The sequence below is a fragment of the Sciurus vulgaris genome (assembly GCF_902686455.1).
Source record: "Sciurus vulgaris genome assembly, chromosome: 1".
Lineage (NCBI taxonomy): Eukaryota > Metazoa > Chordata > Mammalia > Rodentia > Sciuridae > Sciurus > Sciurus vulgaris.
The window spans coordinates 204,102,883-204,115,867 of record NC_136461.1 but is presented as its reverse complement, the minus strand read 5'-3'; the positions used below and the strand labels follow the sequence as shown (position 1 = coordinate 204,115,867).

Sequence of the window (12,985 nt, the reverse complement as noted above, 5' to 3'; positions counted from 1 at the left end):
GACAGTCACTCACATGGAACAGGAACCAGCTCAAGGAACTGAAAGACTTGCCCAGAGTCAGACAGATAGACTCTCCGGTTTTTTAATAATAAAAGGGGATTATTTATGTCCTTTACTTCTGGTGTTTTTACCCCACTGAGGTGAAACCACACCTCACAGAATTAACCACTCTGCAGTGCACAGCTGAGTGGCAGTTAGTGCCTTCACAGTACTGACCAACAGTCATCACCAAAGCGTCTTCGTCGGTCCCAGACGGAACCTACCCAGCCAGCAGCCTCACCCCTGGCCCTCCCCCGTGGCTCCCGGCAGCCCCCTGCCAGTGCTCGTCCTGTGGATTACCTGTCCTAGCGACTTGGCTGCAGCTCGTCACACAGGGGTGGCCTTTGTGTCTGACTGCCCTCACTTCCCATCACGCTTCCTCCGTGCTGTGACACGGTCCATGCTTCGCTCCTTTTCACGACTGAACAAAATGCCACATCACAGTCGGTTTTTCCTTCCACCCACTGACGGGCAGGTGCGTGGCTTCTCTCTCCTGGCTGCTATGAGCAGCTCTTCTGTGCACACGGGGGTACCAGTCTGTCTTCAGTCCTTTGGAGTACACACCTCGAGGTGGAATCCACAGTGCTAGGATAATTGTTTGCTTGTTGGGAAAGCACCACATTTTCCCCGCCCCCCGTGTCTGCACCATTCTACATTCCCACCAGCACCACATGGAGCTTTCAGCTCCTCCACATGGATGTCGACACTTGGTTTCCTCATGGACAGACGGACAGACAGATAGATCATGCATATACATATACAGGCTGGGGGCTTCCAGTCCCATGTGCTTCCAGAGGGCTTAGCAGGAAGGGCTTGGAGGAGGAAGGAGGACATTTGGGTGGGCCCTGGTGACGCCCAGGGAGAAGAGGAAGAGACCAAGAGGAAGGGAGGAGGAGGGGAACTTCCGGGGCCGGAAGGGACTACAACAGATGTTGGAAAAGACTCTCACTTTCCGCACTCTCAAGCAGGACTCAGTGCCCCTCCTGGGGGAAATCATGAATTGTGGGCAAGCTCAGGCTGCAACCGTGGCTCCCAGAGGCTTCCCAAGAGGAATCTGACAGAGGCCTTGCCATTGAGAGGTGGCAGACTCAGACCCATGTACAAATAATACACTGAGTGCGTCTGCCCCTTGCTGGACCTCCCCATACCTACTATCTTACTTCATTCCTGGCAGCTCTGGGGAATAAGTATTTTCTCCCCTATGCAGGGGACACTGAGAGCTAAAATCATTTCCCAAAGGCCCTGTTCCAGACAAGAGCTCCCACCTCCTGACCTATGACTGTGGTCTCGCTCCAACACAGCTACAGACAGAACCACCAGGTTGTAAGTGAACCTTAGATGTCACTTAAAAGCTGGGCAGCTTGCTCATAGGACATGGCCTGCGGACCTTGCTCCCAAGTGAGGTCTGTGGGCCTACCCTGTGTCCTGGGAGCTGGTGAGAAATGCAGAAGGCCCCTGTCAGACCAAATGATGGGCACCTTCTGTGAACAGGCCCTGCAGCAATCCCAATGCAGTTTTGGGAAACATTTATCCTTGGGGTATGGCATTAGAATTTGAGGGGACATTTTACCCCTTATAAATAAGGTAATTGTAACAGTGATCATCATAACTGGGTCCAGGGTACAGAACCAACCACAGGCTGGTTTAAAGTTCAAATTACCAATTGAAGGAAAATACAAATAGATGGCTTTGCATATCAGTCAGTAACTGACCTTCAGACCTTTGGCAAAACATGATGTTGCTTTGTCAGTGAGACTGTTACTGTTTGGTGGCTTGTTTATTGAGCTATCAGATAAAGGTCATGTAAATCATTCATTCTTTCTGCTACACTGACTTACCTGTGTTTCTGACACACCTTGCCCCTAGATAATGTGGAATCTTATGTAAAAACAGCAAAGGCTGCTCCTCAAGAGTCCTCTCTGTCCCAGTCCCACCTCACAGAGGAGATAGCCCCACACAACCTTTGGCTCCAATGCGGCCTTGGGGGGCTCAGTCCTCACCACCTTCCATTCTCTGAGGTATTTCTGGATTTGATTAAGTTCCTTTAGTGACTCCCAACTCTGCAGTTTTGGAAGCTCACAGGAGAGAATGGTCTTCCTCCCCCTCCATGACAAAGTGGGTCACCGCTGGATCAAGACCAAGGACTGGACCAAGTAGTCAGCTAAGGGAGACATTGGTCAGGGAGGAACTGCACCAAAAGGCTTTCTGAAGGGCTGGACGGCTGTCCTGGTACTGTAGTAGGCCTGAGCCAAGACCGGAAGTGGCTCTGCCCTGTGGCAGCTGCTACTGTGGCCCGCAAGCTGCTCCTGTCATGAGTGACTTCGTGTTGTGTGGAACAACAGCTTTCAGGCCATGATCTGCCCTGAGTTACTCGGCTGAAATCGCTGCAGTTCACACAAGCTGCTTCATTTTGAGTACAAGTGCCAAGAAAGAATGGCTGCATACCATGTTTGTACGAGGAAAGCAGCCACCATCTTCCCAGTAAAACTGCAAGGCACACCTGATAAATGACTTATTCACATTGATTTAAAAACCACCTGTGAGCTTATCAAATTGTGTCAGGAGCACCTAGACACGTGGGCCTATGACATCTTCTCGGAAACACCAGATGCGAGAGCTTAGCCATCACACCGGATGTAACCCCTTACCTAAGACGGTGTCACGGCTTGCTGACCGTCACCTGGGCTCTATCAGGAGCTTTGCCCTGGAAGATCACCTGAGCAAGGCACCCACCTGTCCTCCACTTCAGCTCAAGGGTGGTGTCGTCTCCTGCCCTTCGCACCAGGTCCATTCAAAAGGACACTTCAGCCCACATGCCAAAGCCTTCCTCCAGAACCTTAGCTCCAAAGCGGGCATCTCCTCCTTAACCCTATACCACCTCCTGCGACTCTGCATTTCCATCAGCTCTGGGCTTTGTCTCCCAGCACTGGCTCCTTAACGCTTTCTCAGCCTTTCCATGAACCATCCCCATGTGAAGGGCGACTAGAGTGTTAAGATATCAGCGGTTAAGGTTGGCATGGACCCTGCTGTTGCCTTGGCCATGACACCAGTGAGAGCAGAGTGTTTGGTGAACTCAAGTCCACGAAGCCGATGTAGCTCGTGCACTTACTAACATTCAAACCTGTCTTTCAGTGCGGACAGACACAGTCCATGGTCTATGCAAGTGGCTTAGTTCGCTCCTGACAGAGACACTGGCACGTTACTCGCCCACTCCGAGCCTCGGGCCTAATACACGACACGGAGACAAGGATGCTGAGCTCCAGGGTCTGAGGTGGACATGTAAGCAGAATGCAGGTAGCCGTCTGCAGCCTCAGTGCTGTACGCTGATGCCCTCACTCCAAGGCAACCGTGTCAGGAGGCGCGGCTGTGGGGAGGTGACCGGGTCATGGCTCCAGATGGGCTTAAATCAAAGGGACCCCAGTGAGCTCTCCCACCCCTTCTGGCATGGAGGACATGTCAGGAGGTACCATCCATGAACTAGGAAGCAGCCGTTGCCAGACGCCAAACCCGCCAGTAGTTTGGGCTTGGACTCCATCCTCCAGAACTGTGAAAAATCACAGTCTCTTGTTTAGACCTCCCGGTCCATGGTTTTTCTGTTGTAGCAGCCTGGGTGTTTTTCACATGCAGAGGCTCAATAAGAGAGACCTTGCATTTTGATTATGGACTAATTCATTGAGCAATGGAGCCCATGAATGTCAGGAACCTTTCAACTCTCACAAAAATGAAATTTGAAGTGATGATATAGTCATTACCCTGATTTGATCATTCTGCAATATAGACATATATTAAAAGATTACCTTTTACCCCCAAAATAGACACAACTATTATTTATCAATTAAAAACACAATAAAACTTACAAAATAAATATTGGAGGGAAAGTGGAAGAATTGGAACCCTTGTGTTGGTAGGAATGGAAAATGGTGCAGTCATCCTAGAAAACAGTTTGGCAGTTCCTTCAAAAGTTAAAGAGAATTACCATGTGACCCGGTAATTCCACTTTTGGTTATATGCCCAAAAGAATTGAAAGCAGTGTTTTGAAGAGGTGTTCATTCACCCGTGTTTGTAGTAGTCTTACTCATAATAGTCAAAATGTGGAAATCACCCAAGGGTCTATGGATGGATGAACAGATAAATAAAATGTGCTACATACATACAGAGGACTACTATTCAACCACAAAAGGAAGGAAATTCTGACACATTTGCAAAGCAGAGGAATCTCAAGGACATGGCGCTAGGGGAAATAAGCCACTCAGCAAAAGTCAGGTGAGACTCCACCTCCTTGAGGTGCTCAGAGGAGCTGAAATCAGACACTGAAGTGGTGGCTGAGGGAAGGTGGTGTGTGGAGTCGTCCAATGAGCGTAGAGTTCCAGTTTTGCAAGATGAACACAGCTCTGGAGAGGAAGGAGTCAATGGTTACTCAACAGTATCAGTCTGCTCGATACCACTGAAACCCGGAATTGAAAATAGTGACGACAGGGCTGTTCAACTAGCATGTTTTTCTATGTGCTATTTAAAATGGGTAAGAGAAAAAGAAAAAGGCAAATGACTCCACCAGGCACTCAGGGTAACTTACGTGACATGCAGTGCCAGGCGAGTAGTGACCCACTAGCCGCTGTCTGCACTGCAGTGCGAAGACACCTAGGAAAACCTTCTTTTTGGTGGGTACTGGGAATTGAACCCAGGGGCACTTCACATTGAGCTACACCCTCAGTCCTTTCTATTTCTTTCTTTCCTTCTTTTTCACTCTGAGACAGGGGCTCATCACCTATGCATACTTTCTATGACTTGCAAAGAAAGAATGAATTTTACATTCTTAAATAATTCTTGAGTGTGTATGTGTATGCGCGCACGCACATGGAGGGTATTTGTATGTGTGCATATACTCATATATACTTATGAACATGCAGGGACATGTACACAGCCATCTCTCAGTATCCACACAGGATTGGTCCCAGGACTCTCCGAGATGCCAAGATGCAGTGACACTAAAGTTCACTTTGTGCAATGCGGGCACTTGCATATCACCTATGCACATCTTCTCCCATACTTCAGATCACCTCTGGATTATCAGCTGGAGCAGTATAAGTGCCTTGTAATTGCTGCTACACGACACTACCAGGGAACAAGGACAGGGAAGGTCTGCCATACTCAGTAAAGTGTCCTTGATTGTGAGTACTTTTGATCCATGGCTGGTTGAGTCTGTGAATGAAGAACCCGCAGATATGGAGGCTGATTATAAAAACACAGAAGGTCTCACGGTTACCTAAGTTCTCTCCACATATGATTAAAACACACACACACACACACACACACACACACACACACACACAACATAAGCCTTTTATATGACCAAAAAGCCTAAAAATCTCCCTGTCTTTCTTTTGCAGAAAGGTTACTGAGCCTGGGTGAGACCAGCCATGGGAACCAGTCACCTGCCCCATGCATGGAAGCCTAGTTAGTCTCCACAGAAAGTTAACACACCATGGTCTCAGCTACAGATGAGGAGACTGGAGGCTTCAAAAGCAAAAAGATTTGTTGAGGATCACAAATTTAGTGGCTGGCTGAGCCTGGATGGAGTACGACTGCTTTAGTAATTACTTTCTTACAGGGAAAAACTAGTTTATTGTGGGCATTCTAAGCTGGCCTGACAAAGACCCCCAAACCAAGAAAGGCTGATTCACCAAGCCCTGGATCCACTGCCCTCGAGGAAGAGACAGACCGGCGGTGTTGTGAGGGAGGCCAGAGTCAGGAGTGAGCAGTGGTCAGTGCAGGAGCAAGGTGCTGAGTCGATCTGGGCTGGCCGTGAGTTGGGATGGTAGCAGACGGTGGAGTGGCCTTGGTGACCCTCCCAACTCCTTCCTCCATTCACTTATCAGTAGTGGGCTCCACCTGTGCCCGGGGCCGATGGCAGGTGACATGAGGCTGCACAGCTGAGCCTGGTCCCCTCTCTACCCCACGTTCAAGCCAGGGGGCAGGGAAGAGTGCAGAAATCAGGCTGATGCAAAGAGCCACAGTGAAGCGCAGCAGAGGAACCGCAGGCCACCCTGTTAAGGGAGGAAGGGGACGTGCCCCACAAGGAGGGTCCGCAGTCACTCCCCTCCCCTCCCCTCCTCCATCTTTGCTCCTTTCTCTCATCTCACCAATGTTTTCTGAGCTTGACAGCTTGACCGAAGCCCTGTGCTAAGCAGTGTACAGAAGAAAACAGCAAAAGTTCTGTCCTCTGCCCTCAGGTGCGCTGGGGACCATGACAAGACAGTGAGGAGGGGTACAGAGCAGACACCTGGCAGCGTGGCTATTGTGTGCATCCTGGGCAAGGTGGAAGAGCAACTAAGAGGGGGATCCTCTGGCTCAACTTGTCAGACTGTCTGAAAGACCTTACCATGAGCTCCCATTTGTTCTGTATCTTAAAGAGTCACCAGGACCCAGAAAAATGCAACTGAGCAGGGTCCTCACAAACGGTCCTGCAGGTCCCACACTGCACAAAGAGGTCTGTGAATAAGGGCGACCTCCAGCCCACGCCTTCGTGGCCAAACTATGTGCCTTGTGCAGGATGACACCTGGCTAGAGTGAGAGAAACTTCACCTCTCCAAAAGAGCCACCTGCTTCCTGAGCTGCGCGCTGACCTCGAGTAGCTGGTCAGCTACTTCTAAGCACACAGAGATGCCGTAAGAGCCGATCTCAGCTCTTTGCCTGGGGATTTGGAGGGAGCCATTCCTGCTAGGACTAGGAAATCAAGGCAGTTCTGCCTTAAATCCAAAGATAGTGAAGCAGATGCTCCTCAGTGCTCGTCAGATGGGGATCTGAAGCTCAGGTGCAAACCTATTTGCTTCCGGCCGCAGCTTGAAGTAGAGCTAACTCCAAGTCCTGCATCCCCCAAGGACATTTCTAGAAATAAGCCAAATTGGACAAGGAGAGCTGGGCCAGACTCTTACCCCTAGTGGGGATGTGGCCACAGGATGAAGCCAGTCTCCATGACTTGAAAAACTCAGATTCCCTGGGGGAGGGAGTATCTCAGAATCTTTTCTCATAATCATGAGACTGTCACTATACTCAGCACAAGCCCAGTGGAAGTAGTGACAGCAACCCAAGGAGCAGCGAACTGGGAGATCGCTCGTCATCTCCCAGGTCCCCGGCAGGGCTCCATGTCCTGGTCTTCTGGGCCCCTGTGAGGTAGAGCCGGAAGAGGATAGGAAAGGGAAGGCGGAGTGTACAGGGGAGAAGAGCGGGAAAGGAAGAAGGAGACAGGAACCTCAACAGTCCCTAGAATGGGGACACCGGGTGCGGGCACACTACTCGATCGTCTCCAGAGAGGCACCAGTCCTCAGGTACACACACGTGGATTTCTATGCACAAACCTCTACATGCTACGTGATCACACCAGGCAAGATGCACCACATAAAAGGAAGAAGCGTTCCCGCAATGTGTCTCCACCACAGACCCTTCCCACACGCGGTGGGAGTCCATCCGGCGTTGTCTGTCCTTCTTCACAGTGCTCCTAGGTGGAATGATTGATGGGAGACAGACGAGAGGGTCAGCCCTGCCACTGTCCTTGTGCACTTGGTTGGTCTCCCAGAAACTCCACTTCTTTGCCCAAAGGTGGTTCAAGGTCAGTTAGACTGCCTGGGATCTTCTGTCAGCCACTGGTCACTTGGAGGTGGGGGCATGCGGCCTCACAGCCTTCCTCCCCCTCAGCTGGGCCTGCTCCACTGACTCAGTGGCCGATGTCCACCCTGAAGCCCACAGCAGGCTGGCTGTGGGAAGAGCAGGGTGGACTCATGGCCCTCTGCTCCCAGTGGGGGCTACTTCAGCCCTAGAGCAGCCTGAGCTCAGAGCAGGACGCAGGCTTGGTGTGAAGGGCTCCCTGGCCAGTCTCGAGCAAGCAGTGCAGAACTACGCAGGGCCCAAGCTGCAGGGAGGGCGGACAGCTGTTTCCATGCTGCCTGGAATCAGATTGCTCACTCTCAGACCTGTGTGTGAGTGAAGGACAGACAGACAGGCTCAGGAGAGAATGCATAAGGCCAACATTCCACATCCCTTTTATGCAGAGGCCTGCCTGCTTGCTTTTTCTGCTGAGCTCTAAGTCTGAGCCAAGCACATGGACAAATGTGCATTCATTCAAAGCGCTCCTCAAGTGGCTAATTTGTGCAGGGTTTGGAAAACTTGCATGATGAAGCCAGAAATTAGGGCAGGGCTGGGTGCTATTCATTAGCACAGGCCCGTCTATCCCGCTTCAGGCTCATTGTGAACGTTAATGAAATGTTTGTTGAACTGAACTGAGTGCAGAAAAGCTAAACACCAATCCCCCTTCACCTTGTTCTCCTGGAGACCAAGCCAGGCACATGCAGATCTGACCAGGTCAAATCTCAATCACCCAGTGATAACGGAGCTCCTGTTTTGGACCAGAAAACCCAGGGCTCCGTCTTTCCCTCCTTCGTTCAACAGGCATTTACCTGTCAAGTTCTGTGATGTCAGAAACCGTGCTTGGGACATTGCTAAGAGGTAAAACGGAAAGCCTGGCCCTCAGATCGTCCTGGCAGAGGGCAGCAGACACACCGTCTGAGGACAGTGTGTACGCTCCTGGCTTCGGCACACGTTGCGTGTGAAAAGCCTCCTGGGGTCATTTGGGCAGTAAGTTGCAAACTCATCTCTGAAGTTTAGAATTTCAGAAGGGGGAGGGGCAAGAAACAGGCGTTGACCAAACTGCTTGGGGTTCCTGGCACCAAGCTGGGCACTAACTCCGCACTGCCTGGCTGCTCTCGAGAGCGCTGGCAAGGGAAGGGTTTCTTCTTTGCAGGTGGAAGTCGAGAGGAGCAGCTGACAAGGTGACGGTCGTCGAACTTGAACACAGCTGAATCAGGACTTGGATCATACTTGTCCGGGCATGGGCAAAGGGGCACAGGTGGTCAGAAGCCTGGCTGGGTAGTACATCCTACAGAAATCTGCACTTTATCCAAATCGTCACAACTTGGAGGTCTAGAGAGTGAACTCCAGAATGGGATGCATGTTCTGTGCCCACGGTCCCACCTCCTCCCACGGTGAGAGGTGGACAAGACACGGAACCTCTCTCTGAGCCTCATGTCCTTCATCTGCAGGACAGAGACGTTCCCGAGATATCTCCCAGGCCTGCTGGGAGGGGCCATGAGCTGTGCCCGTCCCCACGTTGAACGGGCCTGGAATACAAGACGGGCATAAAAAGTGCTGACCGTTCTGATGGATGTCACACACCTGGCACAGCCCCCAGGACCTGAGCAGCGCTCGTGACTCACCATGATTCTTATAATCTCACCTTTCAGCAGACATTTCCAACATCCCAGCTGCTCAGGCAGCCCATCCCCCAGCAAGGCAAAGAAGGGCTGCATTTCCATCTGGTGAGGTTGCCTGCCTCGAACATTCGAGAACAAAACCTCTGGACGACTCAGACACCAGGGATTGAGGTCCCCTCCCCCAGGACTGCCAGCAGCCCACGTGTCCTGAGGTGCTGCGGGGCCCAGCGTGAGGTCCCTAAGGTGAGTCCCTGAGTGCCTGGCCATGACAGTGTGAGGCTCCCCTGCTCCAGTGTGCTGATGGACTGTGTCCCACAGGCCCGGGAAGCTGAAATTCCCTCTGCCCCGCCATCCCCACTCTGTGACCTAGCAAATGTCCCTTCCTGTTTATCACCTTATTGGATCTTCCTACTGTCCCATTTAATAAGCAAATGGTAACAAAAATTGAGACCTGCCCAAGCCACAATTGGCCTGTGGGTAAAATCTGAATCAGCCACATCTCTGCTGGAACTCGGAACCAGAGCTGGGTGGCGAGAAGGTTTGTCAGATACCCCCTGCCCCAGGAGGCCCTGGGCTCCTCATGGCCTCTGTCACTGCACCCCTTTCCCACCCAGCTGCTAGGCCCCCGCTCCTCAGGGGTGGTGACAACCTTCTTGAGGGGTGTCCCCCACCATCACTGCTGAGGTGTGAGACATAGGGATCCCCACTGTGGCCACTCAGCAACAGCTCAGCCTCTGCAGGACAGCTCCTGGCCGTGGCCAGCCTGCAGCCCCTGGACACACCCTCATCCCCCACTGGGTCAGCAGCTGTGCTGCCAAATTTCCCAAGTGACCGGAAAGACTGTCCTAGAGGTGGAACGATCTGTTGTGCGTGGAACGGAGTGACGGCCAGCTCCTCTGTGGAACGGTTTCTCTCCCTCCTCCCTGGCCACTGGCCTCTTCTCTCTCTCCAGCAGCTTCTGTGCAATGATTCTCCCTGGTAGGGAGCAGCTTGCAGCTTGCGAGGGATCCATCCGCCTCCGCTTTCCAGGAAACCCAGTGGGAGACAGCGGGAGTCTGCCAGGACTGAATCTCTACTCTCCTTGTTAGTAACCTTGGTGGCGGGAAGGAGGCGGGAGGGGGGCGCAGAGGCCTAGGGGAGAGCCAGGAGGGGCACCGACCACCATGCCATTAAAGAAGGATGGGAGCAAGACGGGGCAGCAGACTCTGAAGCCAGCTGCTGGGGTTTGCGACTCTTCCAGTAACTGTGAGCCCGTGATGGGGCAAGGTACTTACTTAACCCCCCAGTTCCTTGGCTGAAAAGCGTGGTTAGTAATGACCTCAAAAGTCCGAGGGTTTCTGTGTGTATTGAATGTGCTAATATTTGCAACACGGCCCCAGCAGTGACTGATGTGTCAAGACTGACCTGTGTTTACTAAACGTGTAAATCAACACGCGACTCCCCACATCATGGGTTTCCGCGCAGCACTCTGAGAGGCTCACGAGTTTCTGTGGGCCACAACGTCCTGAGCGGTACAATGACAGGTCTGAATGAATCTTACAGGATTGCTGGTTCTGACTGTGAGATTCCAAGGAGAACCAGAAACTTCCCTGACCCCGGCCCCCTGTACTTCCGGAATGGTCTTAATCACGCCAGAATCAGTCCTGCAAGAGCCCTACGAAGTTGTAGTTTCCCTCTGTGGCTCAACTGAGAAAAAGAAGGCTCAGAGAGGTTAAGAAACCTGTCTGTGGTTGCAGAGTGATGGCAGGGTGAGGATACCAGGGCGAATCAGACCGTTTGGAAGGCACTATCCTGGTCTCCTGGCTGCATGCGGGGTGCACCTGTGGAGAGCAGCTTTGGCGCTGAAGCTGTGGCCGGCAGGCTGGCTGATTCCTGTTGAGGCTGAAGTGATTCAGTGGGTATCCTTCCACGCATGCACTGGACCCTAATGAACAGGGTAGCGATTGCCAAATGATGCCGGGCAGCCGTGGGAGGCGGGAGGGACTGTGCTCCCTGGGGACTGCTCCTCTCACTGTCAGCCCCGGTGTAGGTCACATCTGACACATGGTGGGTGCCCAGCAAGGCCTCTGGTGGCCACTTCAGGGTCCCCAGCAATTTTGAATAAATCTGTTCTGTTAAGGTTTTTACTTTTTTGCAATACACTATCTGTATTCTCAAGAAACACACTCATGTTTCATTAAGAAAAATGGTTGCATAAAATAAACAACATACGGTTTCTTTTGTCACCTTCATAGGACAGCAGCAGGGGGATGTCAGAGCCTTTGAATTCTGCTGTGGATTTGGAGGGGACAGAATGAGAGGGCGGCCTCGCACCCACGATATTGTCTCCCCGCAAGTGTCCTAAGGCTCCCTGCAGTCTGAGTCAATGGCATTTGCTGTGAGTTGTTTTGACATTGTCACGCTGTCAGCAGAGAGTGGCACTGACATGCTTCCTTTTCACCTTGCTATCACAAGACCAGACACTGCTCAGGGGCATCAGAACCTCTTCATCTCGACACCGATCCCAGCATCCACGGATCCTCAGGACCTTGCTTCTGCTTCCGGGGAGCGTTCGGCGGCCCCTCCTGTGGGGTGAGCGGAACGTGGAGGTCTAGCTGCGAGGCCGGGGTCACCTCTCCATTCCGGGTCGTGGTGCACGGGAAGTGCGTCTGCGTGAGTGGGTGGGTCTGTTTCCTATTTAAACAGCGTTCATCTCAGCACCTTCTCAAGCCACTTGTGTAGGCACGGGCCCTGAATCAGCGAGAAAGGAAAACAGCCTGTACCCTCCTGGAGCACCCTGATCAGGAGAGAGACCCTCACCCGCAACAACCCCTGGCTCCACCAGACAGCTCACAGAGAGGGCCAGTGTGGCCCAGGGAGGCTGATCCAGTCAGTCCTGGGCACCCTGGCTCTGTGCCAGGGACCAGGCTGACCAGGGCACAGCACACGGACCCTGCTGTCAAGGAGGTCAGGTGACAGGTGCTGAGTACAACACTAGGGTGACCTAGGCGGCACCTTGGGCAGTGGAGTGGAGACGTCGGGAAGACTGTGAGCAGAGACTGTGGCCACCGTCAGCTGGACAAGGTGGCAGGGAGGGAAGGAAAGGCACAGGGGAATGGTGGCAGGGAGGAGCTGGATCAAAGTCAGCAGCAGGAGCCAGGTTGGGCGGGAAGGGGCAGGACCTGGCATGGAGGTGGCCGGGCCTGCAGGCAGGTCTGTGGGCACCATGCTCAGGGGCTGTCACCTTCATTCGGCAGATGACAGTGCATCCTGGAAGACGGTGAATGGCTAGATGGGGCCTCCTCATCCTCCCCTCCTCCCCCTCTCCCTCCCCCTTCTCCCTTCCCCCTCTCCCTCCCCCCTCTCCCTCCTCCCTCCTCCACTCCCCCTCCACCCCCTCTCCCTCCACCTCCCCCGTCCTCCTCCCTGCTAGGCCTCCCCAGGATGACCCCTGTTGAGTATACTGTACATTTGTAAACACTGGTTCCCTGTGTGGACAAACCATCCTCGTGAATATCACAGAGCCACCTGGGATGTCGTGCCATGTTCGAAACCCCTATTCTGCACCCGATACTTATGGCACAGGACAAGGTGATTGGCATACACCAACCAAGAAGGGTCCCAGCACGTAAGGAAGGCCCCAGGATTTGAGGCACGGTCTTGGCCAGGCCTCCTCTGCTCACCCCGTGTAGCCATTTTCTTTT

At 52.7% G+C, this 12,985-nt stretch overlaps 1 long non-coding RNA gene across 1 annotated transcript; it reads left to right on the top strand.

Annotated features, from left to right (window-relative positions):
- The first annotated feature begins 8,824 nt into the window (after positions 1–8,824).
- On the top strand, positions 8,825–12,559 carry LOC306658251. Its single transcript, XR_013762997.1, has 5 exons — positions 8,825–9,545; positions 10,255–10,385; positions 11,757–11,873; positions 11,988–12,248; positions 12,539–12,559. It is a non-coding gene; the product is annotated as an uncharacterized lncRNA (long non-coding RNA).
- The last annotated feature ends 426 nt before the right edge of the window (positions 12,560–12,985 follow it).